At 41.0% G+C, this 26,047-nt stretch overlaps 1 protein-coding gene across 1 annotated transcript in view; it reads right to left on the reverse strand.

The window, feature by feature from the left end:
* The window catches only part of Eya1 (EYA transcriptional coactivator and phosphatase 1), a 331,367-nt gene extending 307,410 nt beyond the window's left edge, over nucleotides 1-23,957 (reverse strand). The window contains exon 1 of the mRNA XM_045143934.1: nucleotides 23,934-23,957. The gene's annotated coding sequence lies outside the window, so the exon portion shown is untranslated. The remainder of the gene's footprint in view (nucleotides 1-23,933) is intronic.
* Between the last annotated feature and the right edge of the window lie 2,090 nt (nucleotides 23,958-26,047).

A 26,047-nucleotide genomic window follows, 5' to 3' on the forward strand; every position in this document is an offset into this window, starting at 1 on the left:
TGCCTGTGGAGGGATTGACATTATGCTTGGCCCTGAAAATATAAACATGTCACTGTCCAGCCTCTGGTAATTTTCCTGTCTACTCTTTAGTTTTTACCTAAAATAATCCAACTGTTAATACCACCTGGTTTCCACTTTTAACCTTGATGGCCCATGTTTTCCAAGCTCTCACATCATACTCCAGCCTGGGCTCTCCTAATGTGCCCAAGCCACCTGCCTATTCAGACAAATTTTTTTTTTTCTAATCCTTTCCAGCATGATCTGCACCCGAGTTACAACTTTATCCTAACCCCAAGAGTATGTGCCCACTATACCTAAATTAAGAGACGAGGGCTAGAGAGATAGCTTAGCAGTTAAGGCACTTGCTGACAAAGCCAAAGGACCCAGGTTTGATTCCCCAATACCCATGCAATGCCAGATGCACAAAGTGCCTCATGTATTTGGGGTTTAGCTATTGTGGCTAGATGCCCTGACATGCCCATTGTCTCTCTGTCTCTATCTACCTCTTTCTCCTTCTCTCTCTCTCACTCTCTCTCTCAAATAAATAAATAATAAGTAAGAAGTGGTCTTCTTTGTCCTCTTTGATTACTTTTGGTTTGAAGTCTATTTTATCAGGTATTAATATAGAAACACCTGCTTGTTTCTTATCTCTATTGGCTTGGAATATCATTTTCCATCCTTTCACCCTGAGGAGGTATCTGTCTTTAGTGGTGAGGTATGTTACCTGAAGACAGCAGATGGAAGGGTCCATTTTTCTGATTCACCCTGTTAACTTGTGTCTTTGATGGGTGAGTTAAGAGCATTAGTATTTCAGGTTTAGCTGTGAGGTTCAGTTTAATTGCTGCCGGGATGGGGGGGCTTTATGGGGTTTGTTGCTCTCTTGGGCTCTGTACTTTTTGAGCCTGCTCTAGTTTTTGTTACTGTCAAGTAGGTGCTACCTACATGGAGGTGTTGGTCAGGCAGACCTGTGACGTTGCCCAAACATGATAGGCTTCTGTCAAAGTACTAATTGTCTGACTGAGGTAACAACTTAGACCCTATTGCCAAAGACACCGTGTGCTACTAGCACAGAACACCAAGAGAGCTGGCTGGGATCCAGAAAAGAGCCAGTCCCCAGACAGTCCATTCAGTGCTGGAAAGCACTACGTGAGCTAGTGGTGGAAAGTGACCAACAGGTGTGAGCAAGCAGGGGTCTAAGCTACTCAGAAACAGACATCCTGACAGGATATACATGCCAATGCAATACTGACACAGCCTTGGTGGGTAACCAATGGCTTTCTTATTGGCTAAGAGATCTGCTCAGTGGAAAGGAACCCATATCTAGAACTGGGAACCAGGTGTGAATCCTATGGAAACAAAGATCTTTGGCTAAAAGAGGGAATAAATTCATCAACTGCTTCCTAAATTGATAATACTTATCCAATTTAACCTATGCTGACTTTACTCTCTGTTGGAGTATCTATTTTTCTTTTTCAGAAGGTAGCAAGACCTGAGGAGATAAACCACCCCTCACATCTCAGTCAGGCCCAGGTGAAAGCACGGAGTAAGTGGGGAGACAAGCAAGAGCGCTGCTTCCATGGTGAGCCCGACAATCACAGTCAGGGAGAAGGAGACAGACCCTGAGGATACTCAACATGTACCAAAGTGGAGATTCAGAGGCTCCTAAGAGCTCCTCACTGAAGTAGACTTAAAGCACATCCACCAAGGCTCAGGAAGTTTTGTGAAAGGGGGACATGGAAAAAGACTGTGAAAGTCACAGGTTTGGATGTCATTCCCAGGGGCACTGCCACCCCGCAATAACTGACTGCTACACCCACAACGCATAACCCCGCAACCCCCTGGGGAATACCAGCAACCCCACTGAGGATGGCCCCTTGCAGAATGGGGGGAAGGGAGAAGGGAAAAGATGGTACCAATACACGATGTATTCACACAAAATATATTCTTAATAACAAATAATTAAATAAACAATCAAATGGTTCTTTTTTTTTAATTTTTTTTTATTTATTTGAGAGTGACAGACACAGAGAGAAAGACAGATAGAGGGAGAAAGAGTGAATGGGCGCGCCAGGGCTTCCAGCCTCTGCAAACGAACTCCAGATGCGTGCGCCCCCTTGTGCATCTGGCTAACGTGGGACCTGGGGAACCGAGCCTCGAACCGGGGTCCTTAGGCTTCACAGGCAAGCGCTTAACTGCTAAGCCATCTCTCCAGCCCTCAAATGGTTCTTTTTTAACAAAAGAGACGATACTTTGTCCTCTTCCACCCCTACTCAAATGTTAAGCGTTTTCTATATATGTGCGTGGGATGCATCTGGCATGTTCAAACACTGAGATAGCATGTGCTACGTGTCAGGTCATTAAAGTCTTAGCAGTATTGCACATGGAAGTCCTTTCAGGCTTCATGACACCCCTGCCTGTGAGCAGCACCCCATTGATAGATACGGGGAATGGCCCAGGGGAGTCACACTGACCTGCTCAGGATTGTGTGGCTCACATTTCAGCCAAAGGAATCAGGCCACAGAAACTGCGTATTTTCTGTATGTTGTTCATAGGTCATTTCTTATCTCATAATCAGCCCCGCTTTGCAAATGAGGATAAACTGAGGCTTAGGAGGTTAAGAAAGTTGCCGAAAACCAGAGCAGAAACTGTTTGACTTGAAATATCTTGCTCTTGCCAAACAGATGCTCCTTGGGCTTGGCACTATTAGTTGCAAATATTGCTTTACAGTTTATGATGTTTGGCATATGTTTTATTATTCCTTCATCTCAAAGATTTAGAAATGTATAGCATATTGTCACTACCTAAGGACAAGATTACAGCTCAAAAATTAAAATAGATTAATTTAAGTTATTTATTGAAAGAATCCATAGTGAATAATAATAGCTGTCTTCTTCACGTCTCCTGCTGCCTTGCCAAATTCGAGTTATTAGTTGTTTAGTAAGTACCCAACATGATCCTTCTGAGTACCCCAGCTCCAGGCCTTGCTCTCTAATGCTGAAAATGCACACCACCACTGTTATCAGGCAGACCAAGGGAATGAAGAAAAGTAGTATTCTAGGAAAACAGCTATTTCAGCCCTAAAACAGGTCTATAAACATTAGAAACCACACACATACACACACACACATGTGCACATATATTTGAATATACATGAATATATATCTATGCATTTATATATAAATATGCATTCATTATTAGATATTTCCATCAGGATGATTAGAATGTGAGTAATGGCACATCAAATGGTAAATTTCTCCATATACAAAAAGAAAAGGAGTTGAGACTAGAAGTATGGCTTCAAACTAATGCTGCAATAATTGCAACCTAGAGGGCATCTCTCAGGTCATCTGCCAATCCCCTTCCCTGGGAACTCTAGTTCTCATTCAGTTTGAACTTTGATGGCCAATCTCTTTCGGACTGTCATATCACACTCAATCCTGGGCTATCTTAATGTTCCCAAACCAGCCTAGCCTGTTCAAATTGAGTTTTGTCTAGTTCTTTCCATCATCATCTCACATCTCACCTCACAACCCTATCCAAATCCTGAATGTGTATCCATAATAGTTAAAATAATTGCCCAGGAATGTGCAAAACTTGGTGGCCAGTAGCACTGTATAGGGGAGCTGGGAAAGCTGGACTAGCAATAAGAAGAGGACTGAAGTATATGTTCAGAGGAAAACTAACTGGATTTCTTGCATCCCATCTTTTATTTTTGATGTGTGTGTGTATTATGTTGTGTGTGCATATGTATGGGTGTGTGCCTGCTCATGTGGAGCACAGAGGATGACCTCGTGATGTTGATCCTCTCCATCCACCTGGTTTGAGACTTGGCAGAGGAAAGGTCTAGCTAGCTATTTCTGCAAGCTTCAGGATTCTCCTAACTCCACTTCCATAGTCATAAGCATGTTGGGGTTGTAGACACATGCACCATGTTTTCTGGAGATCCAAACTCAGGTCAGCAGATTTATGGAGCAAGCATCCTTAATCACTGAGTATTCTCCCCAGCCCTCACAGTTCAAAAAATGTATTGATTTTGTGTCGGGGGATGTGCATAGCAAAGCACATGTGTGGAGGCCAGAGGACAATTCAAGGAGTCTGGGCTTCATCTTCATTGAGACAGTGTTTCTTGCTGCTGCAAAAGAACTGCCAGGCTGCAAATGAATGCCACAACTGGCCCATGAGGTTGGAGTTCTCCTGGCTTCACCTTCCATTATCATGGGGGCATTGGGATCACAGAAACATGTGACACTTTGCATCTGTCTTTACATGGGTGCTGGAGAATTGGACCCAGGCCAGCAGGCTTTGCAAGCAAGCACCTTGAAGCACTGAGCCACCTCTGCAGCCCTGTTCTTTCCGTGAGAAGTTAGCTCACAGTTAGCTCCTCTATTTATAGTTATATTCTGGAGTTACTCAGGCTGCTTGGGTTGAAATGGGTTTTTGATTCCACATTCTTACTAACATTTGTTATAGGTTAAATTATATCCCCCCTGCAAAAAAGACTACTATGGTGTAGCCAGATTCCCAAGTATATGTGAAAGTGATTTTTTAAAAAACTTTTTGGAAATAGGGATTTTTCTGATGGGATAAATTAAGACAAGGTCATTATGATGGCCCCTAATCCTACATGACTAGAGTCCTAGTAAGAAAAGGAAAAGGGTTCTGAGGAGATGGCTCACTGGTTAAAGGTACTTGCTTGCAAAGCCTGATTGCCTGGGTTCAATTCCCAAGTACTCACCAAAAGCCACATACACAAACTGGTGGGTACATGCATCTGGAGTTTATTTTCAGTGGCAAAAAGCCTTGGCATGCCTAGTCTCCCTCTAAATAAATAAATAAAATATTTTTAAAAAATGTAAAGGAGAGTGGACAGACATAAGAGGGAACACATGTTGGCAAAGATGAAAGCAAGCAAGGAGAAGCCAAAGAGTTGCCTGCAACCCATCAGGAGCTAGGAAGGTGCAAGACAGGATTCCACTCCAGTTGTCAGAGTGGCCATGGCCTCTGTCAACACCTTGAACTTGGACTTCCAGTCTCAGTATCATGAGACAACACATTACTGTTGTTTAAAGCCACCCAGTAGATGGTAATTTCTTATAGTGATTTTAAGAAATTAACTCAGGCTTCCAGTAAGATCTTCCTGTTCCAAAAATAGAAATTGAAAACCATTGAATTCTGTGATACTAAATTTAACTTACCCAAATATTTTACCTACATAAAATATCTCATTTGTAAATAAAATCCTGATTTTACTTATCATTTTCTAGTTTGACTTTTAATGTGGTTTATTATTTACATCATAACTTTCACTGGCTTCTACTAAAGAATGTGCTTGTTTTCAATAATTTTTATTGAGTGTGTGTGTGTGTGTGTGTGTGTACATATAAAATCTCAGGCTATCTGTCTAAGTCAGTTCCAAAGTTTTGGTTATTATATGGTGAGTTTCAAATGGTAAGCCTCATGGCTTCACAAAAATATCATAGTGAATTTTTATTTTATTCATTTTTATTTTATTTATTTGAAATAGAAAGAGAGAGAATGGGCATGCCAGAGCATTCAGTCACTGCAAACTAACTCCATACATATGTGCCACCTTCTGCATCTGGCTTACATGGGTTCTAGGGACTTGAATCTGGGTCCTTTGGCTTTGCAGACAAGCGTCCTAACCACTAAGCAATCTTTCCAGGCCCATAGTAATTTTTTTTTAAATTTTTTATTTATTTATTTGAGAGCGACAGACACAGAGAGAAAGACAGATAGAGGGAGAGAGAGAGAATGGGCATGCCAGGGCTTCCAGCCTCTGCAAACGAACTCCAGACACATGCGCCCCCTTGTGCATCTGGCTAACATGGGACCTGGGGAACCAAGCCTCGAACCGGGGTCCTTAGGCTTCACAGGCAAGCGCTTAACTGCTAAGCCATCTCTCCAGCCCCCATAATAAATTTTTTAATTCATTTTTTTCAAAGAGTTCATGGGTGCTTTTTAAAAAAATCATACATCATTTCCTTCCAGAAATCCTCCCAACAAAATAAACTGGAAGGTATAACCATAACCTTTGATGTTCTTTGATGTTCATGTTTCTGAGGTTCAAACCTCAAATCGAAAGAACAATGAGACTTTAGCAGATATGCTGGACACTGCTAAGAGTGGGATAGAAGCCCCAGAGAGGTGACCGGAGCTCGCGCAGAAATGGCATAAAGTCCCATTACTCCCTTCCTTCCCATAAGTCCTCATGAGGCTAATATAAAAGTGGATAGAATTTAGGAAAACACAGTTTTCTAGATATGGGAGACATGAATCAAATAAGAACTGTAGAGTCTCTGACTGAACCTTCTTGGCCAGTTTTGTGTCTGTGTTGGACCAAAATGGGAAGCAACTTCACCTCTGTCCATGGCCCTTCATCATATAATATACGCATTCCTACCATTCTGCTAAGGACACTAGGCTATGTTACAGAAGCAATATACTTTTTGATGTATAGATATTTGGATATTTACCTTCCTGCAAGTGTCCTAAATCAACTCAAAAAAATGTTTGACTCAGCCTGGTGAGATGGTTCAGTGGTTAAAGGGGCTTTTAACACCTGATGGCCCAGTTCAATTACCCACTGCCCACATAAAGCCAGATGCACAAAGTGGTGTATGCATCTGGAGTTTATTTACAGCAGCAGGATGGTCTAGCAAGCTCATGCTTTCTCTCTCTCTCTCTCTCTCTCTCTCTCTCTCTCTCTCTCTCTCTCTGCCTGTCTTAATTAAGCAAACAAAAATACAGGAAAAAAATGTTACCCTCAAAAAAAGAAAGAAAAAACTTGCCCAGCATGGTGATATAAGCCTTTAATCCCAATACTCTGGAGGCAGAGGTAGGAGGATGACTGTGAGGTCAAGGCCGGCCTGGGACTACAGAGTGCGTTCAGGTCAGCCGAGGCTAGAGTGAAATCCTATCTACCTCCCACCAAAAAATTAGCCTCACATCTTACAACCCATGATGTCAACAACAATATTAAGAAGCACACACCCTGGTTTAAGGTCTTCCTTATGTTCTGCCCTCATACCCACTGAAATGACAGGAACGCTCCTCGTAGTCTGTCCTACACAGAGAAGCATAGTGCCATTTTTTCCCTCCCACCTTATCATATCTTTTCTACCTACAGAACAAAGAACCATGAAGCCATGAGAGTCAGAGGAGAGTCCTAATATTATACTAGTAGTTGCACTTATTGGACATTACAAATAGATTGCATTTCCTAGTTTTATAGGGAAACCCTTTCAAGTTTCCTTTAAAAATAATTTTTCTTGGGGCTGGGGAGATGCTAGCAAAAGTCTGATGGCTTGCATTTGATTCCCCTGTATCCACATAAATCCAGATGCACAAAGTGGCACATGTATCTGGAGTTTGTTTACAGAGGCAAAAAGCCTTGGTGTGACCACTTCCTCTCTATCTCCCTCCTTGGAAGTACAAACATAAGTATTTTAAAACATATTTCTTCTTTCTGATGAAAAAGTCAAGTCTCTTACTAAGAATATGCTTAGGAAAGCAATGATTAAGTCTGTCTAAAATAGGCACAGCCAGGAATGGATCACAAATACTTTTAGTTCTGTGAGCAAAGGGCTACAGAGTAGAATTGAAAGTTAGAGTTATAGACTAAGGCTAAAAAGAACTGGTCAAGTTGAGGTGGTTGAAATGTTAAAATGTTCTCCATTGACTCATGTGTTTGAATGCTTAACTCCCCGTTGGTGTTGCTGCCTGGAGAGGTTGTGCCACCTTTGGGAGGAGGAGCTTTTCTGGAGGAAGCGTGTAATTGGGGGTGGCAAGGACAGACAGCTAGCATCACACCTTCTCTTCAGCAGGCAGAAAGAAGAAAGAGCAAGTGAGGCTGAACTGAGAGAAGAGAAGAGAAGGTGTGGTGCTAGCTGTCTGTCCTTGACAGGCGTTCCCATCGTGATTAAATTTCCCCTCAAAACTACTATAAGAATAAACCCCTTCCTTCCTTAAGCTGCTTCTGGCTGGGTGTTTTGCCCAGCAATGGGAATGTAAGGGTTATACAGATAATGTGGATTTCCCTCTCCCTGTTTTCCCCAATACAAAAACCACAGTTCCCAGTGACATGCTTGGAATATACTTACTATTTTCTAGAAAGAAGGTATATGGTGCATACTACCCATCGATAGCAACGATTGATCTACTGACTGGCACATGCAACAACGTTGAGGAATCTGGCCCTGAGCAGTCATCTAAAGCCTCTACCCAGTTGCCAGAAATGGTGGCCATCCTACATGGACCCTATGGAGGCCAAATGGCCAAGATAATACTTCTCTAATCAATGCCACATGGCATTTTCCCTTGAGAAATGTCACTGCCTAGTTAGGTGCTTCTAGGACAGTAAACCACCTTTTAAGAGCAAAAGAGTTCACTCTGAGGGAATCAAGAGAAAAAAAGGAACAAAATGGCACTCAGATTGTTAACTAGACATATCATGTTCTTACAAAGGGGATGAACAGAAAGGAGATGGGGAGAAAATGGAGGATAGGATATATGGGGGTGGGCTCAATGTATAATATATACTTGTATGAAAATGTCATATGAAAATGTAATATGATGCCATGGAATATACAATGAAAAATTACAATAAAATTTTTAAATATGTCATTTTGTTATGCAAGCCAAAGCAGATATCTTGATTCTTATATCATTAACTTTTTTGTTTGTTTTTTCAAGATAGGGTCTCACTCTAGCCGAGATTGACCTGGAATTCACTGTGGAGTCTCAGACTGGACTTGAACTCACAGTGATCCTCCTTTAACGAATATTTTATTTGTGTCTCAAATCTTAGTTAATTTATTCATTCTTAAATTTAAATTGGCAAAAGACAAAATATCCAAAGAAATACAATCAACAGCATGTCTTTGTCAACAATGTAAAATTTGCTGGTGATTTTCCAACACATCTACTTGCCTTCCCATGAAGATGGCAGTAAGTAGTAAGCACTGGTGAGCTTCTTTGTTATTTATTTTATATGCATCACAGATGCATCTTGATATAATAAAATCAAGTGTCATCCACTCATGATAGAAGTTTCAATAATATAAATAACTAAATGGGTTACAGATGCTCTTCCTGTTTAGGGCAAAAGCTCCACTATATACAATGTGATCTTAAAATGCTCTCTGTGAATTACCTCACAAGACAACTTAGAGGATCCATAAAATGCATCTGTAATTGCATACAATATGGCTAAAGCTGCCCTGATAGCACTTGACTATTTGTTATTAAAACCCTTATCCATTAGCAGTTACTGCCTATTATGAAACACCAATAGTTCTTGTAAAACACACCCTTACAGGAACCGCAACAGCATTACTAAAGATCACACTTTGCTTTAATTCCATTGCGAACAAAACTGGACTATGAAACCATATGTCTGAAAGCATCATCTCTGACCAAAGCATTTAAAATGCAAAGTCATGTAGGCTGTCCCAAATATTGCTATGCAATTTTCTTCTTTTTGCTTTTGTTTTGTTTTGTTTTTCAAGGTAGAGTCTTACTCCAGCTCAGGCTGACCTAGAATCTACTATGCAATCTCAGGGTAACCTTGAACTCAGTGATCCTCCTACCTCTGTCTCCCAAGCACTGGGAATAAAGACCCGCCATGGTGTACCACCATGCCCAGCGGCTTCGCAATTTTCTAAGAACGCAATTTTAACTCACTGAAATATGCTTTTAAAAAATAAGTCACTGGATTACTCAAGTTCTAAGCGACTTAGAAGTTATATATAAGTTTGCTTCTAATTAAAAATAGTCATTTATGAGTCAAGAGACACTTTCTTCTGGAGATGAACCTGAGGCAATTCTCTGAACCTTTTATCTTCTGCTCAAAAGATAAAAGATAACTCAAGGATTTCATCTGAACTTCATTCAACAGTTCATCAAGCTGTGAAATTGTCACACTAAGCACGCATTTTAAATACAGCTATGTATATTCATGAAGAAAATACATGTAAAAGAAGCCAAAAGATAGCATTAACTGTAAGTTTTCTGAGATATTATATTTTCCCTGAGGTAAAGGAAAATGTAACCATTAAAATCATTTTATGCATATTGACTAAGGACGGACTCTTTCCTCTATGACTCTACTTCTGGTAGCTGATACCCCTAAGAAAAGCTGTGAGGTTAGGCTGATGAAACGGTGTACAGTAGTTCATACTTCATATTATTCAAAATCATTAAAAATTGGTACAGAGTGACTGAGAAGTTTCCAGACACTCAGATTACAACAAAAATAGTCATGACAATTTTAAAAGTTATAACTCTTTGCTTAAGACTGACATTGTATTTACTTACAAACTGTCCGTTTATCCCCCGGGGGTCTCCTGTTGAAGACTTCTTCAGAGTTATATTTGGGTGATTAGCTCCACATTTCTTCAAAGGCTCTTATGGCCCTCCCCCTCCCTCCCCGCACCTGTGTGGAGCAGAGCAAAAAGCGTCCCTGTTAACTATACACAGTGAAATTAAGAGCTGTGGTACATCTGCCACCTTCATTCACTAGCATGTATACACAAGACAAGAATGCTTACTGTCACTGAATGAATCTCTCAAATAAATATTATGGGCTCACTATGTATCATAATTTACATGAGCCAAACGTGGCCACATTGTAGCTCAGTTGTGTCTGCTGTCAGCAGCTGCAGCTCACAAATGAAAAGAAAGGTGGGGTGCGGGCACCCAGAGCTCTGCACACACATTACTCTTGAAGCCAACAGTAAAGAACACATTTTCCCTCCTTCCCTTTTCTTTTTGAATCCAGTTTCTCCCCGCTATCTATCAATGTCAATTGTCTCACAATGCAAAGAGGAAATAGTAACAAAGAAATATGACTGTAGTCTGAGCAAGCATGAAAGGCCTGAGTGTTTTACCCTCAGGGCATGGATATTATTATACTACTCCTTAGCAAGTTTACATTAGGTCAAAGCTTCATGGTTGGCCAATTCTGCACCTTTGGAGCCTCAACACCTTCAGGAAGACTAGGTTTGGGGGAGGTCTCATGTTGTATTCTGAAGTATATTCTGCATTTAGCTATCTGAAAAAAAAAACAAAAAACTACTGGAGCCATTTCCTTCCACCCTAATTCCTAACTCTCAGAGTTAATTGCCTATGCCTATATTCAAATGAAGAACTCAGAAAATACTTTCCAGATTTTGTATTTGGGCTTGACAACTGAGAAATCATTGTGTCAGCCTCACATTCATTCAAATGTAGACATGTACAACTTTAATATTATCCAAGATAACATTGCACAATGTAGGAAATGTGCTAGTAGAACTTCAGAATCACTTTATCTTAAGTCTATTCCTGGATGTTAGTATTCTAGAAAAATCATAATAGGAAAAGCTAAGATAACTGAATTCTGCTTGTGACTCTACCACTAAATACCTTGATGATCTCAGGCACATGATGGTGGCTCTGTGAGCCTTCACTTAATTTGTGAAGTGAAATAGTCTGACTGAATGATATCTTCAAGCTTTATATATAAATATACCACAGTTTATTATCTAATTAATAAGTACATGTATTGATCTGCATACATAATTTCCTGGTCAAATATTCTGATCACAGCTCATTTGAAAAGTAATTTTGAAATGTTGGTATCATTCTCATGTTTATGTAAATGCTGTAAAACATTGTCTCTCCAATACTAATGAAAGCTGAGGCTTCTAGAGCAATGTAAGACATATACTTACCCAGATTCTTGAAGTCTGTAGAATCCTTATTCAAGTTCCATGTTAAAGCAATTTTACCAAGAAAAACATTTCATAATTTCAAGTTCAGAGTAAATAAAAATCATATGGATGCACTTATTTTTGTCAAGCCAAGAAGACACAATATAGCACTCTACTTTAGATTTCCACAAATTTCCCAAAGTGAATTTTACAATCCATCAGTGTTGCTTTAAGAAGATTCCTTGCATAATTAGGGAAAAGATATTACAGAATAAGTCTGGGAATTTTTCCCCTTTGCTTGTTTTTTTCAAGAGATACATTAACTTTTCCAGGCTCTATGATGGGTTTTTAGAGTCCAAATAATAATCCTTCCACTGGCAAAATGCTTAACAGTTTACAAAGTGTGTTCACATCAATTGCTCACTGTCACCTACATATGGTGAGACAACAGCCAGTGTCATAGCTCACAGAAGGACACAGCACTAAGACAAAGCCCATCTGATTTCCTGCAAAGTCCATTCTCTGTATTCCTGTTCTAAGAACATGCTTCAACCAAAGCCTGTACATGTCACATTCCAGGATGATTTGCCATGTGTTTTCCCCCCATATTTCCACATTGAACTTACTGAACAGTTTAAGGTATTAAGAATGGTCAAGTTACATGAGCATGAAAGGTATTTCATATGTAATTTTATTTCTACTGAAGATGAAACTCTTCTGTAACAAACATCATGTTTGTTATTGTTTCCTGGGCTCAAAAGAAAGAACCAAGATTACTGGGGAGTTGAAACAGTCAACATTCATCTACTTCAGGTAGATGTTTCTACAGGAAAAAAGACTACCATTCAAAAATCAAAAATGCACAGAAAGTCCCAGACTTTATTTACAAATCCTCCACTGCTTGCTAAATCAGCATAGTTGTTTCCAGATTTCAACATGTCAATCCAAACCATGAAATATATGCCATGACTGGGCCTACTGATATTTAGGAGCCTGGCTCTGGCAAACCCTTAATTCCCTTGCTGGACTTCATCTTTCATGGTTTATAAATAAGCCTGCCTCGATTACAGCATTTATCTAGTGAGACTGCAATTATTTCTCTACCTGCCTCCTTGACTCTGCAGCTCAGGAGGGCTGGGACTCTGCTGCGCTTTCTTGTCTGCTTACATATGGCACTCATTATTTTGAGTGAATGAGCAAATGAATTGATTTCTCAATGAGTGGTGTTAATGCATGACATTTTTGAATGCATGTACATTTTGAGCTAGAATTCATTGGGCAATTAGAGAGTGATGCTATCATTCAAGCAACTTAAACGTATCTATCAATTATCTGGCCCTACACATTGTAGAAATTCTAAGTAACAGGCTCAAAGAAAAAACCAGTGACTTCAATGATGTCTATCTATTCATCTACTTACTTTCTATCTACATATACACATAGAGAGTAAACTGCTCTTAAGATGACATAAAATTATTTTGATGGCCAGACACTGTCAGTTGGACTGAATTAAAAATCACCTAGGAGACAGACTTCTGGGTATATCTGTTAGGGTGTTTTCAGAGATATTTAAGGAAGGAAGACCCACCTTGAATATGGCTAGCAACACCCCTTAGGCTAGAGTCCCAGACTAATTGGATAAAAATAGAGAAAGGAGAAAAGAAGCCAAGGACCAACATTCATCTCTCTTTCTGCTTCCTGAGTGCAGATGCAAGTGATCATGCTCTGCCCCCATCATGTCTTCCCATCATGTGGGTTGTATCACCTCAAACTATTAACAAAAATAAATCCTACTTTTCTTAATTTGCCTTTTGTTAGGTAGTTGGTCACCAAAACAAGAAAAGCAATTAATAAACTTATCCTTAAGCACATATGGTGACAACCTTAGAGATAGGCTTATCGGGATCTTTGCTTAAACCTAGAAAAGGATTATAAGGATGTCTACCAAAGTTAATGTTTTAGCAGACTGTGAAGTGTTAGAGGTAGGCACTTTGATATTAGGGTGTCCCTACATGACCTGGTTAAGTTCAATTGTCACTATCCAAATACAGAACATCCCAACACTTGTCCTACCAAAGCAGGGAACCTCATTAATCATCTGCTTGTGCATTTACCTCCAATACTGAAATCCTTTATCTACCCACACTTACTTGAACTGCTAAGTAACTTGTAGGAGAAAGTATCCTATGGACTTGCACACAATTTTCCGTATTCTATTAGCCACTGAAGTGCAGCACTTCCTAATAAAGAAGCAAAGGACCAAGAGACATCCTGGACCCATGCCAGCCAAATCCAAGACTGGATTAGTTCTCTGTTCTGTGCATAGAAGAAAAGCTTACATGCATCTTTCTGAAGTAGGTGTCAGTGCAGTAGGAAAATATGATCTACTGAACAAGACATTTAGGATGGCTGCACAGTGCTGAGCTGGGCATGCCTTTAAATACAGTCTGACTCTCCATACTATATACTTTCTACACACTACGGCCCAACCACTATGGCCCACAAGTGAGACAGTAGGAACCTGCTAAGGATGTGTGTGTGTGTGTGTGTGTGTGTGTGTGTGTGTGTGTGTGTGTGTGTAGGGAGTGAGCTCATATCTGGTCTTTGCTCAAAAGAGGGGACTTTGGAAAGCAAGGCTCTGGACTGCTGCTGAAGAGCTCAAATAGGATTAATAATTTAGGAACTCCCTTGCTTTGCCACTCCTGTCTTGAAGCAGAAAGGGTCTGAAATTAGTAAATTGTCACTAGCACAAAGACAATGGCTATATCTACATAAATATAAGAGCTAAGTACTGATTTTCAAAGAGTCTCTATTAAAAATAGAGACTGCAGTCTGCAAAGTCTAGCAGTGGATCCCAGAGGCAAAGTGAAGTTGGGCCCCTGGTAATGACATTGCAATTATTCCAATAAAGCTCAGTGAGGCATTCTTGGAAGTAATATTTTGTGCCCTATTGTAATGAATCAGCCTATTGGTTTTCAAAATATGGCACACAGAAATTTTAAAGAAAGTGAGAAAAAAAAAAAACATCTATTCTCTGCACTGTTACAACAACTTACAATTTAAAGTCTTCTGGGCTGCCAACAATCCTCTCCACTTGCTACTTTAAACATAGTTTAAGAGCTCTGATTCTAAAGTTTTTCAAATCCAGTGAAATATCTAGTCACCTCACATACGTAGTTACTATCTTTTTTCTATTCATTAGCCTATCAAAGTTGGGAATTTACTAAACTAAGCAATAGCATCCTATCTTACATGTACATGTTTTCTTTTATGGGGGTTCTAGCTCATCATAAATATCCTACCTATTTTCTGAACAAAACATCAGGAACAGAGAGACTGGCATAAGTGTGCAGATTTCATCGACAAGATAGAGAAAAGGTCAAAGCCGTCATTGAGAGGCAGTCTTTCCAGATGAAAGAAAATATGGTAGAGATGGAAGTGAGGAGTAATATGATTAGGAAGAAAATATTTCTTTTTTGGCTTATACATCACCTATATTTTAATTTTTCCTGATGGTTTTGAGCAATGTGTTATGCTTTAGACTGTACATCAATCATCTGCAATGAACCAGAGCCCTATCAGACACCGTTAATACCTCACGGCTCCTTGGATGAAAGAGTATTTTCATTACGCACACCGTCGCTTTGCTCTTGGCCTTCTCACCAAGTGTTGAGTTTTCTAACATTCCTGAGAAGCAGAGGAAACTAGTGATTGAACATTGCTCTACAAAGAAGAAAAGCACTATTCTGAAATATGTACCCAGAAGACTACAACCTCAGATTGAATAAACATATCAAATCAAGGGGTGTTTAAGAAAATTTACAAACAGAAGCCTGCAGTGAAATGAGCCATTGGATAAATGGCCTCCAGAGAGCTGTGTAATCCACTCGTCCTGGACTCCAGCAGCCACAGGCACTGTCTGCCACCTCTCCTTTGCTTTCCTCACCTTCCTAAGAAAATGAGTTCCATTAGGGAAGACAGGCTGGGCATACACAGGTATATCAAACTCACAAACCCTGTACTCTTAAGTTTGGTCTTTCAAGCAGGACAGGGCACAGCTCAACGGCTGAAGCCATTGCTGAAAACTATCTTGACCTCTACTTTGGGGAGATGTTTCTGCAGCTTTACATGTAGTTTCTCTAGAAGCAAATGTCTACACTAATGTGATAGATTGTCTACTAATTTCCTGGATTTTTGATTTAAAGTTTTTGATGTGTAGTCTGATCATTCTTTATAGAATTTATAAATAAATAGGATAGAATTCCATTTAATTTTGATTGACATATAACTGTAGGGGACAACATAATATTTCCACATATATACCATTGTGTAATGATTGACTCAGGGTGATTAGCTTATGTGTTACCTTTATCATATATTAGTTCTTTAAAGTGAAATTATTCAAGGCCTTCTCTTCTAGCTTTTTTGAATGAAACCTTAGATTATTAGTTAAAGTTACTCTACTGTGCAGTACAACTGTTTTCACCATCTTCCCTCCCTTCTAACTTCACATGAAGAAAGGAAGGTAGGACTGGAGAGATGGCTCAGGTGTTAAGGCACTTGCCTTCAAAACCTAGTGACCAAGGTTCAATTCTCCAGTACCCATGTAAAACCAGATGCACAAAGTGGAACAGGTATCTGGAATTCGTTTGCAGCAGCTACAAGTCCTAGCATGCTGGTATTGTCTCTTGCTCTCTCCTTGGCAATAAATAAATTAATTAATTAATTTAAAAAAAGAATGGAAGGTAACTGGACAATCAAATGACTTGACACTAGTTAGAACAATAATGATATGTTTACTTGGTAACTAAGGAAGAATGTAAGCTCTATTTTCAGAACATTGAATCTATACATTATTTTACCTGGACACTTCCTTCAGTAGTGTTAAGAAAACTAAATCCATGCTGACTGACTGTGGCTGTTGGACCCCTGAGGGATTCAAAGAACTATAGTGCACTATAGCACGTGGCTTAAGATGGTTCTATAAACCATAGTCATGGAACCACTATAAAACCTATGTGCAATGAGGGAGTCCAGGCACCCAAGAGAAAATAAAATAGATCATGGCACAGATGGTACATGTCTGGAATCTGATGAGTGGGAGACATAGACTCTTGAACCATTGTCTATATGTGCAGAGATGTCCAACCTTTTGACATGATGTTGTCATGTACACATGTGTTGGGTCACATTCAAAAGTATCTGGATGCCTTGGCCTGGCTGGACACACCAGCAAGTTTAGGACATTGCCAGACCTGCACCTATGCTATTTGTATGTGATGTATCCTGGAAATATTATCTCAGATTATGAAGATTTTTAGTTTCAATTTTTTTAAAGAATATGCTCTAAAGTCGGGCATGGTGGCACACGCCTTTAATCCCAGCACCAGGAGGCACAGGTAGGAGGATTGTTGTGAGTTCGAGGCCACACTGAGACTCCATAATGAATTCCAGGTCAGCCTGGGCTAGAGCGAGACCCTACCTCAAAAACCAAAAACAAAAACAAAATGAATATGCTCTAGAATGACTCATGAATGGCAAAAGCAAAATCAACAAAAACTAATTCATTTCAATATGTCTGCTCTTATCCAGATTCAGTAACTGCATCTCAATGATTAAATGCTTTACTTCATTCAGAGAGAAGAAAATGAAATATTTACTACTAAAGAAAATCACCTCAAGATGTTACAAATACATCACAAAATCTCATCTGTGATAGAAAAGTGGATGGTGGTTATCTGGAGCCAAGGGTGGAGGTATCCATTTACTATAGAGAGGTGGAGGGAATTTTTGAGCTGTTGCAAATGTGCTGTTTTATGTGTAGTGCTTCATTATATGAGCATAAAATGCATTGATCTATATCCTGAATAAAATTACGAGTTTTGTTTTTTTTGTCTTGTTTATAGGCAGGGTCTCTTTATATAGCCCAGTTTGACTTGGAGTTCCTGATCCTCCTGCTTCTGATTCCCAAGTGCTGAGATTACAGGCATGCACCACCTCACCCAGTATGCTACAATTTACATTTTCTATAATTTGCAAGCATCAAAAAAATAAAACGTAGCAACTTGCTTTAATTGTGACTGTCTCCTTCACTGGGCATAATGACGAGCTCTTCTAAGTCAAACATGCTAGTACTGATCCTTGCCCAGCTGCACGTCCACCCATGCAGTTCTCCAATGCAAGTGACATCACTCCTATTTGAATAAATGATATGAGTTCAACAACCAATAGTGTTTATATTTAACAATATATATGACTTTAGCAGATATCATGATCTTGGTTTAAGCAGTGAGAACACACGTGAGGCTCTTTAGCTTTTTGTATGTGCATGTGGCATGCATGCACATGTATATGCATGTTGGCTTGTGTGGGTGGGTGGATGTGTACATGAGTGTGTGGAGACCACAGTTTGAAGTTGAGTGCCTTACTCAATTGCTCTCCACCATATTCTTTGGCATAGGGTCTGTTGATGGACACAGAACACACAAATTCAGCTCATTGAGCCCCAGGGATTCCCTACCTCTATCTCTCCAGCACTGGCAATTACAAGCTAACTTCTATGGGGAGGCTGGAGATCCAAATTCAGATCTTCATACTTGCATAGCAAGCACTTTATATGATGAACCATCTCTCCAGCCCCAGTGTTTTTTAATATCAAGGTTCAATTGACATATTAATAGTTCAGGTGATTCTGTATGGTTTATGTTTTTTAGGACTTAAATCAGAATGGCCTGGTGCTTAATAATCCTGTGGGTCAAATTCAAAAAGAGTATATTTTGTGCTTAGTATACAATAAATTAAGAAGGAGAGAATCCAAATGAAGTTTTACTTTTATTTTTCGTTCTTACATCATACATTTTGTTGCTAAAATTCAAACTAACTCCAATCATGGAGTAGCCAGAGTCTTCGAAGTTCAGCTCACGTGGTTGCATATGTTTTACCAGGGACCATGTTTGTTATGAAGCTTTAGAATTCATGCATGTGCCAATGTTGGCGGAACTCGAGAAAAAAAAATGTCTCTGCTACTCTACCCCAGTACTTCCCTAAGACCTGAGACAATCACCAGTAATATTCAGCCTAGTGGTTTCCTCATCTACTTGATGTTGGCTGTCACTTTTTGCTCCATAGTGACCAGAGTAAGGATTGTCTGATGTAATAAGCCTGCAGGACTACAGTCAGTCTCAGGAACAAAAACACTAAAATAAAAGGATAGTAATGGAGAAAGCATTAAGCTGTCAGAAAAGAGGCACAGACTCAGGGTTTCTTTGAATTTCACTTTTTCCTTAAAACCAAAGGACAACTTTCATTAGAACAAATCCCGAAATGTTTAAGAAATCTGTTTCTCCTTGTTTCTGTGAGAAAACAGGCAATGGGTGGCAAAATGTGAAAGAAATGCACCCAGTATGGGATGTGATAGGGTCACAGAAGGAAGTCATAGACTCCAAATTCTATCAAGGCAGAAACTGTCTGAAGCATCCTTGGCTGGTAGCCAACCTGCTTCTGTGAGGACACTTCTGGGGACAGAAATCTCTCAGCTTATTTAAGCCACCTGGTATAAACCTGGGATGTTTTATCTTGGGGAATTTTTCCTTCTACTAAACCAAAATTGACTTATCCAAAGCCTTATTCTTTAGGGTCAATTTTTCTTCTGAACCAATAAAAAACACATTTTACATCTTCCTAACTAGAGTATTCCTTGACATATTCGAAGATTACAATAGCAGTCTGCAACCAGTCTCCTTTCATTTGATGAGTTGCTTAACTTTCTGGTCCCTCTGCATGGGACATACTTGTTGACAAATGTCCTCTAGATCTGACCACCATGGGCACTTGCTAAGCTTAGAGAGATTCAACAGCCCATTTTCAAGTCATAGTTCCTCTGTCCTAAACTGAGGCAGATCCCTGTGAAATTCTTATCCTCTAACTTCCTGCCTATGTATTGGACAAGCTCATTCAGATTCCCATTCATTTGTGATTCTGTAAGCCAGTGCCTGAGTCATCCACCCCAGCCTTGTGAAATGTACTTGCCTAAAAATCATTACATTAGCTTTCTTCTTTCAAGTCACTGATAGATGTGACAAAGGAGAGGATGTGCAAATACAGGCAATCCTGATGAACCAAGAGTAAAGAAAAGACCTAGGGTGGGAGGGCAAGACTTTGAGTCTGTAACTGTGACACTTATCAACTCCATAATGTTAGAAAAAATATCTCTGAATGTGTTTCTTCACCAGTGCAACATTAATATAATCTTACAAACATTAGCAATGTGTTGTACACACATAAGAATGGGTAAATGAGTAATTGGCACTTGGTAAAGACTATGGTTATAATATGCTAGTGGTATGGAACATGTGACCTGGCTGTTATCTGGAAGACAGTTAGTCCCCAGACAGTTAGTCTGTCTAGTGACAGAAGGTGCTACATGAGTGACTGGGGGAAAATGACCAACGTTTGTCCAAGCAACTTGTGGTCTAAGCTACTCAGCTGCAAACAACCTGACATGATGCTCACAGAAGTGCAATAGTGGCACACAACCATGGTGGGTAACAAACTGCTCTTGATTTGGCTAACTGATCTGCTCAGTGGAACAGAACCCATAGCTGGATCTGTGAAACAAGTCAGAATCATATCCAAAACACAAGGCCACACTCCATTATCATGTTCCCACCAATTGTACTATTAAATTCTCTCTAAAGTAATATTGGTTATCCCATTTATCTGGTGCTGACTTCACTTTCCATGGGAGAATTTGCTTCTTTTTCAGATGGATGCAGATCCTGAGGAGAGATTCAGACTATCATACCTCACCAGGGCCCCAGCGGAAACCAAGAGTAATTAAGGAAATGAGCAAGAGTGCTGCTTTCTTGGTGCACCTGGTACCAGCAAAAGGGTGAAGGAGACAGACACAGAGAACACTCAACTCCTACCAAACCAGCTATCCAGAGACACAGAGACTCCCAAGACCTCATCACTGAAGTAGACCTAAAATGAACCCATCATGGCTCAGGGAAATTTGCGGAAGTGGGGGCGGAAAGATGGTTAGAGCCACATGTTGGAACATTATGCATAGAAACATTGTCTCTTACCCATAGCTGATGGATAACCCCACAATGCAATTCCCACATTCCCCAATGAGGGTCCCTGTGGAGGGGAGAAGACAGGAGGAGGCTAATGAGGGTACCAACATGGCTGCATACACATTGTGTCCATAACTAATAAAAACATAAGGTTATAAAATTATGATGCAAATGTACTTGATTGCTTTAGTATTTACATCCAACAATTATTAGCTAGAGTACCTATGTCAGTTGCTTAAGAACAATTAGATACTTTTAGAAGCTGTGTGTCAGATTGCTAATACAACACTGTGATTGCTCTTTAATGACTATTTGAGATCAATTTGTCTTGATTATGTTTTTCTTTGAGACAAGGTCTGATAGTCCAGGCTGGCCTCAAATTTTCATGTAACTGATGATGTCCTTGCCTTGTGCTTCCAATTCTCCTGCTTCCACCTCCCAAGGCAGAGATTACACCACAACCGCTTCATGTCAAACTAGGGTCTAACCCAGGGTTTCACTGCATGGCAGGCAGGCACTCTACCAGCACAGCTACACCACCAGCCCGGCCTTGACTTCTTATTGGCTAAACAATGCTACCAGTTCTTGCTCTATAAATTCTCAAGGATTATCTTTCCACTCACCCCCCTTTTCTCCAGGTCACCATGTGCCACCAGTCGCCAAACATGGATTTTGTTGGCTCCCGATGCTGGCTCCTGAGCAGTGATCAGATCTCATGTGCTCTGATTTGGCCTGACATAAAAGCCCTTTCTAACCTGGCCTCACCTAGCACCCCAATCCACAATTCTCTTCCCTGAGCCTCTTCTGCTCCAGGGCAGCTCCCCTTACCCACCAACCCACTTCCAGATAGTCCTGGGTGCCAAGCACTTCCTTCCAAGCTAATGTTCCATGCAAGCACAGTCCCACATAGCGTCCAAGACTCATCCATACCACTCGCCTGACAGGCTTTGCACAGCTGGTTTGTTGGTGTGAGAATTTAGCTCACAGTTATCCCCAGACTGCTCTTTAAGGGCAGAAATCATTTGTATTCATGTAACACAAGATGTCTGGCCCGCTGCACATTTTCCAGTATTGGCTGGATGAATAGTTTCAAACTAAGCTACAGATGTGGGACACTCAAGGCATTAGGCACTGTGCAGAGGATGGCAGAATGTCCTTGAGGCCAGCGCGGACCCCAGGCACCTCTGCTGTCCCTGCCCCTCTCACCCTTCGCTGAGCCTCCATGCTGAGAAACACTTGCTAAGGATTCTGTTGAATGCACAATCAACTTACATTGTCCGACAGATTTGAGTCCTCTCCCACCCATTTTTTTTTTAAGACTTGAATTCCATGTAACAGCAAGCTACCAGTACAAAAAAGTGGGATGGGCCTTACTTAACATAAGGAAAATAATGGAAATTGTATAGACCCCGTAAGCACTGTTTTTACCCATCCACCCCCAACCTTCATGAAAAGTAAAGCAGGTCCTACTTGTTTTATTTTGTCTCGCTTCTCCGATTATTCATTGAAACAATAGTTCTTCAACATTGCAGAGCCTCCAGTCTGCTATTTTTTTTTTTAAACTGGCCTCTGATTTGGAACAACCAAACCACTTTTTGGCCAAAGGAAGGTACTACTGGGGCCAGAAATGGCTAAAAATAAATATCAACTTGCCCAGACTGCCCCTCAAATGTTTCGCATTAGGGAACTGCCAGCAAAAGCCCATGTCTAAGACAGCAATCACATCAGAGAGGGCCAAGCTGACTCCCCCCGCAGTGCAGAGCCCCTGACGTCCCAATCAGTCACCACCTCCCCAGAGGAAAACTAACCCGCCCAGATCCGCCCGTGCTCGCTGCCCAGACCAGGGGGCGATCGCGGCTTCTCCCCACGGCGGGGGTGGGGGTGGGGGTGGGGTCCGAGCGTCCCCGGTAATTGCGTGGCGCCCGGGGTGACTTCGCGTACCTGACAGCGCCGCGCTCTGGGAGGTGGCCTGGCGCTCGGGGGGTGGGGAGGCACCGGCTCCGGGTCTGCGCGCCCTCCGCGTCCTTAGGGCGCAGGGCCACCGTCGCCCCAGGTTGTGCTGCCTCCAGCCCGCGAGTCAGATTCGGTTTCAGCACCGAGCCTCCTCGTCACCGCCGAGGCCAGAGCAGGAGGAGAGGCCGGGCCAGACCCGGTGCGAAGGTGGCCAGCGGGCGGCCCGGAAGGCTGGCGGGCGACTAGGGACGGGCCGGCGGCTGGACTCTCGTGTGGCCCAACTTCGGCGGGGCGGCGGCGACCCGGGGCTGAAGAACCGGTTCTTCCAAAAGCAAATCGAAAATGGGTAATGGAGAGGCCAAGGCAGCGCGTAGAGGGGTTCTGGCTCTATGTTGGGAGCAAAACCCTGTCTGGGCTTCCAGAAATTCCAGCTGGTTGGTGGCTTTCCCACCCTCCCCCTGTCTTCCTTTTTGAAAGGCGCCAGTGCCTCCAGATCGAGGGGCGCCCTAGGTGAGCAGCGACAACCAGGGCGAGGAGACTCGAGTCCCTGCACCCTCTCTGGACCACAGCCTACTCTCCCTGGGGGTCTCAGACGCCCAGGCCTGTGTAGAGACTGTCCTCAGTGACAGGCTTCAGAAATAGCGTGCGGAAGGACTTTGCAGAGACCTGTGAAAGCTAGGTGTGCCTATGTGGGGTGGTCCTGGAGGGAAGAGTGGGTGGAGTGACTTGGAGATTTTTTTTTTTTCCTGGTGAGAGAGATAAAATATAAAAGCATATCTAGTCAACCCGAAGCTCATTAAAATACCCAGGATTCAAATAATTTTAAAGATGATTTTCAAGGTATACATCCTATCTTCTTTCAGATAGGGAAACTGAGGCAGTGTGCCAAACGGATTACACTACCCTGAAGTCGTACACATAATCTTGAAGTCAAATGTCCAGGACTAGCTCATTATCCTCTCTACTAATTTTGTTGTTGTCATGATTGCTGCTGCTGTTTTAATTCTCTCTGAATCAAGGAACCCTTGGACCTTGACTGACGTATGTCTCTGTAACTCTAAATTTCCTCAGCATGGCTGGCTTGATTAAGGAGCAAGAGCGTCTAGATTCATTGTATGAGGTATTTAAGCTCTGGATGGAGCCGCCATTACAGAGTAGTAATCGGATACTCTCCTTCCCAACTTCCTCTTACCTGATTAGGGAGTCCAATCAAGAGCAGAGAAAGATATGCAAATGCCTTCAAGATTTCCTCTTATAAGGACTCATCACCTCCCAGTGAGCGTCAAGTCGCTGGCTCTCCTCTCTGAGATGAAGTCCCTTCTCCTCTACCTGGCAATTACTCCACATCAAGTGAGCTGATGAATGCAATAGGCCTTGGAAGTATAAGACAAGGCAGAAAGCAGGTATCCATTTCACACTACATTTCAAAATCCTCTGGCTTCAGAGGCTGTATCTGGTAACTGTTGACTTGTGCTAGACACCATAAAGTTAGAACAATGAGAACTAATCCTTCACCTCTGAAGACCACAGATTATAGATTCCAAGATAAAACCAGCCAACACACAGGAAGTAGTTAGAACTATACAAAATAACCGACTTTTATCCTAAACTGTTAGATGTTCCTATGTGGGCAGATTCAGAGATTTTCCAAAATAGAGCATATACACTGGGTGAGGAAGCCTTCCTATAGAAATTGGTTCCTTGATGATAACTACATGAGCACAATCAGACCCTAGTGCCTGCCCAAACGGAACAGAAATGCTCACCCAACAAGTCATTCCTGAGCAGGGCTTTGCCTTTTTAAATCCAGCTTGGGTCCTTTCTGTTCATTTGTCAATATAAAGAATGTACATAAGAAATGAATGCAGAGCAACTTAAAGCTAAGCTAATCCGAAGTTTTATTTAAGGGGTAGCAACAATAACCCCCAAGCTACCAAATACAAGTGTCTGATAAAAAAAAAAAAAAAAACTCACAAAGATAACCAAAGCTTCTCTTTTCAAAGATAAAGGCATAGTATTTATTTGAATCTTACATCTTAAAAAAATCAATGCCTATAATTCAGAAGTAAACCCAAAAGTGTATTACGCATTAATACATGGGGTTTTTGTTTGTTTGCTTCCTTGCTTTTGATTTGTTACCCTGTTACTTCCTAAAATAGAGGGAATGTTGCAATCCAAATATCTTGCCTTTAAAAAAATATTTATTTATTTATTGAGACAGAGAGAAAGGAAGGGAGAGAGAGAGAATGGGTATGCTAGGGCCTCTAGCCTCTGCAAACAAACTGCAGACACTTGTGCATCTGGCTTACATGAGACCTGGAGAATCGAATCTGGGTCCTTAGGCTTTGCAGACAAGTTCCTTAACCATTAAGCCATCTCTCAAGCCCCAAATATCTTACCTCTTAAGAAAATTCTTGAAGCCTACTTTTAAATTGGGATTTAAAAAAAAGTAAATTTTGAAGCAATCTCTACATTTGAAGGAGTGGAGAATGATTTCATGGGTACTCTTTCAGAAATGCAAGATGCTTAAATACTGGCTGAACTCCATTCAGAAGATGGAGCCACATCCAGAATTTCTCTTAAGGAAAACTATTCAGGCAAAGTGCATTTCCTCTAGCACAATATACAAGTTATTCATAGTCTCCAGAAAAAAGAGGAGCAGGAGCCAATTCTGGAGTATAATATGTTCCAGACACTTGCTGGAATCAACAATGCACTTGAGCCCCTCAGATGCGCAGCCAGTAGGGAGCTGTTACTACTTGAGGTTTTTACACATCTCTCAGCCAAATCAAAAATCCAAATCCCAAATCAGTCACAGGCACACAGTGGGTGTTTACAGTCCTGCGTGGGTAGAAGCTTACAATCAGCAAATGCATTATACCACCCAGGAGAAGTTTCCTTTTGGCATACAATATACTTAATTTTTTATTTGACATTAATAAGATATGAATGAACTTTTCAGTCAAAATTCAAATACCATTTGCAACTTCATCCCAAGGCATACTAAGAACATGTAATCATAGTTATCCATCTGAGAATATATGAGTTTACTTTCATATTTGAGGTGTGCATAAATATATTTTCCTCTACAATTTCCAAGTAAATGTCATAAGGGCATATTTATCTGTTAGTTTAAGGAGAACTTAAGACTTGCAGCTGTTTACATGTCATACAATGCTCATCCTAACTACTATCTTAAGCTACATGGTGTACAAATAAAGAAACGTCAATGTTTTTCTTCACATACGAAAGCACAGAAACCACTGAAGTGCAGAGTTATACTCTGGTTTATGGAATAAACACAGA

This window comes from Jaculus jaculus, chromosome 2 (genome assembly GCF_020740685.1).
Source record: "Jaculus jaculus isolate mJacJac1 chromosome 2, mJacJac1.mat.Y.cur, whole genome shotgun sequence".
In the NCBI taxonomy this organism is placed as follows: domain Eukaryota; kingdom Metazoa; phylum Chordata; class Mammalia; order Rodentia; family Dipodidae; genus Jaculus; species Jaculus jaculus.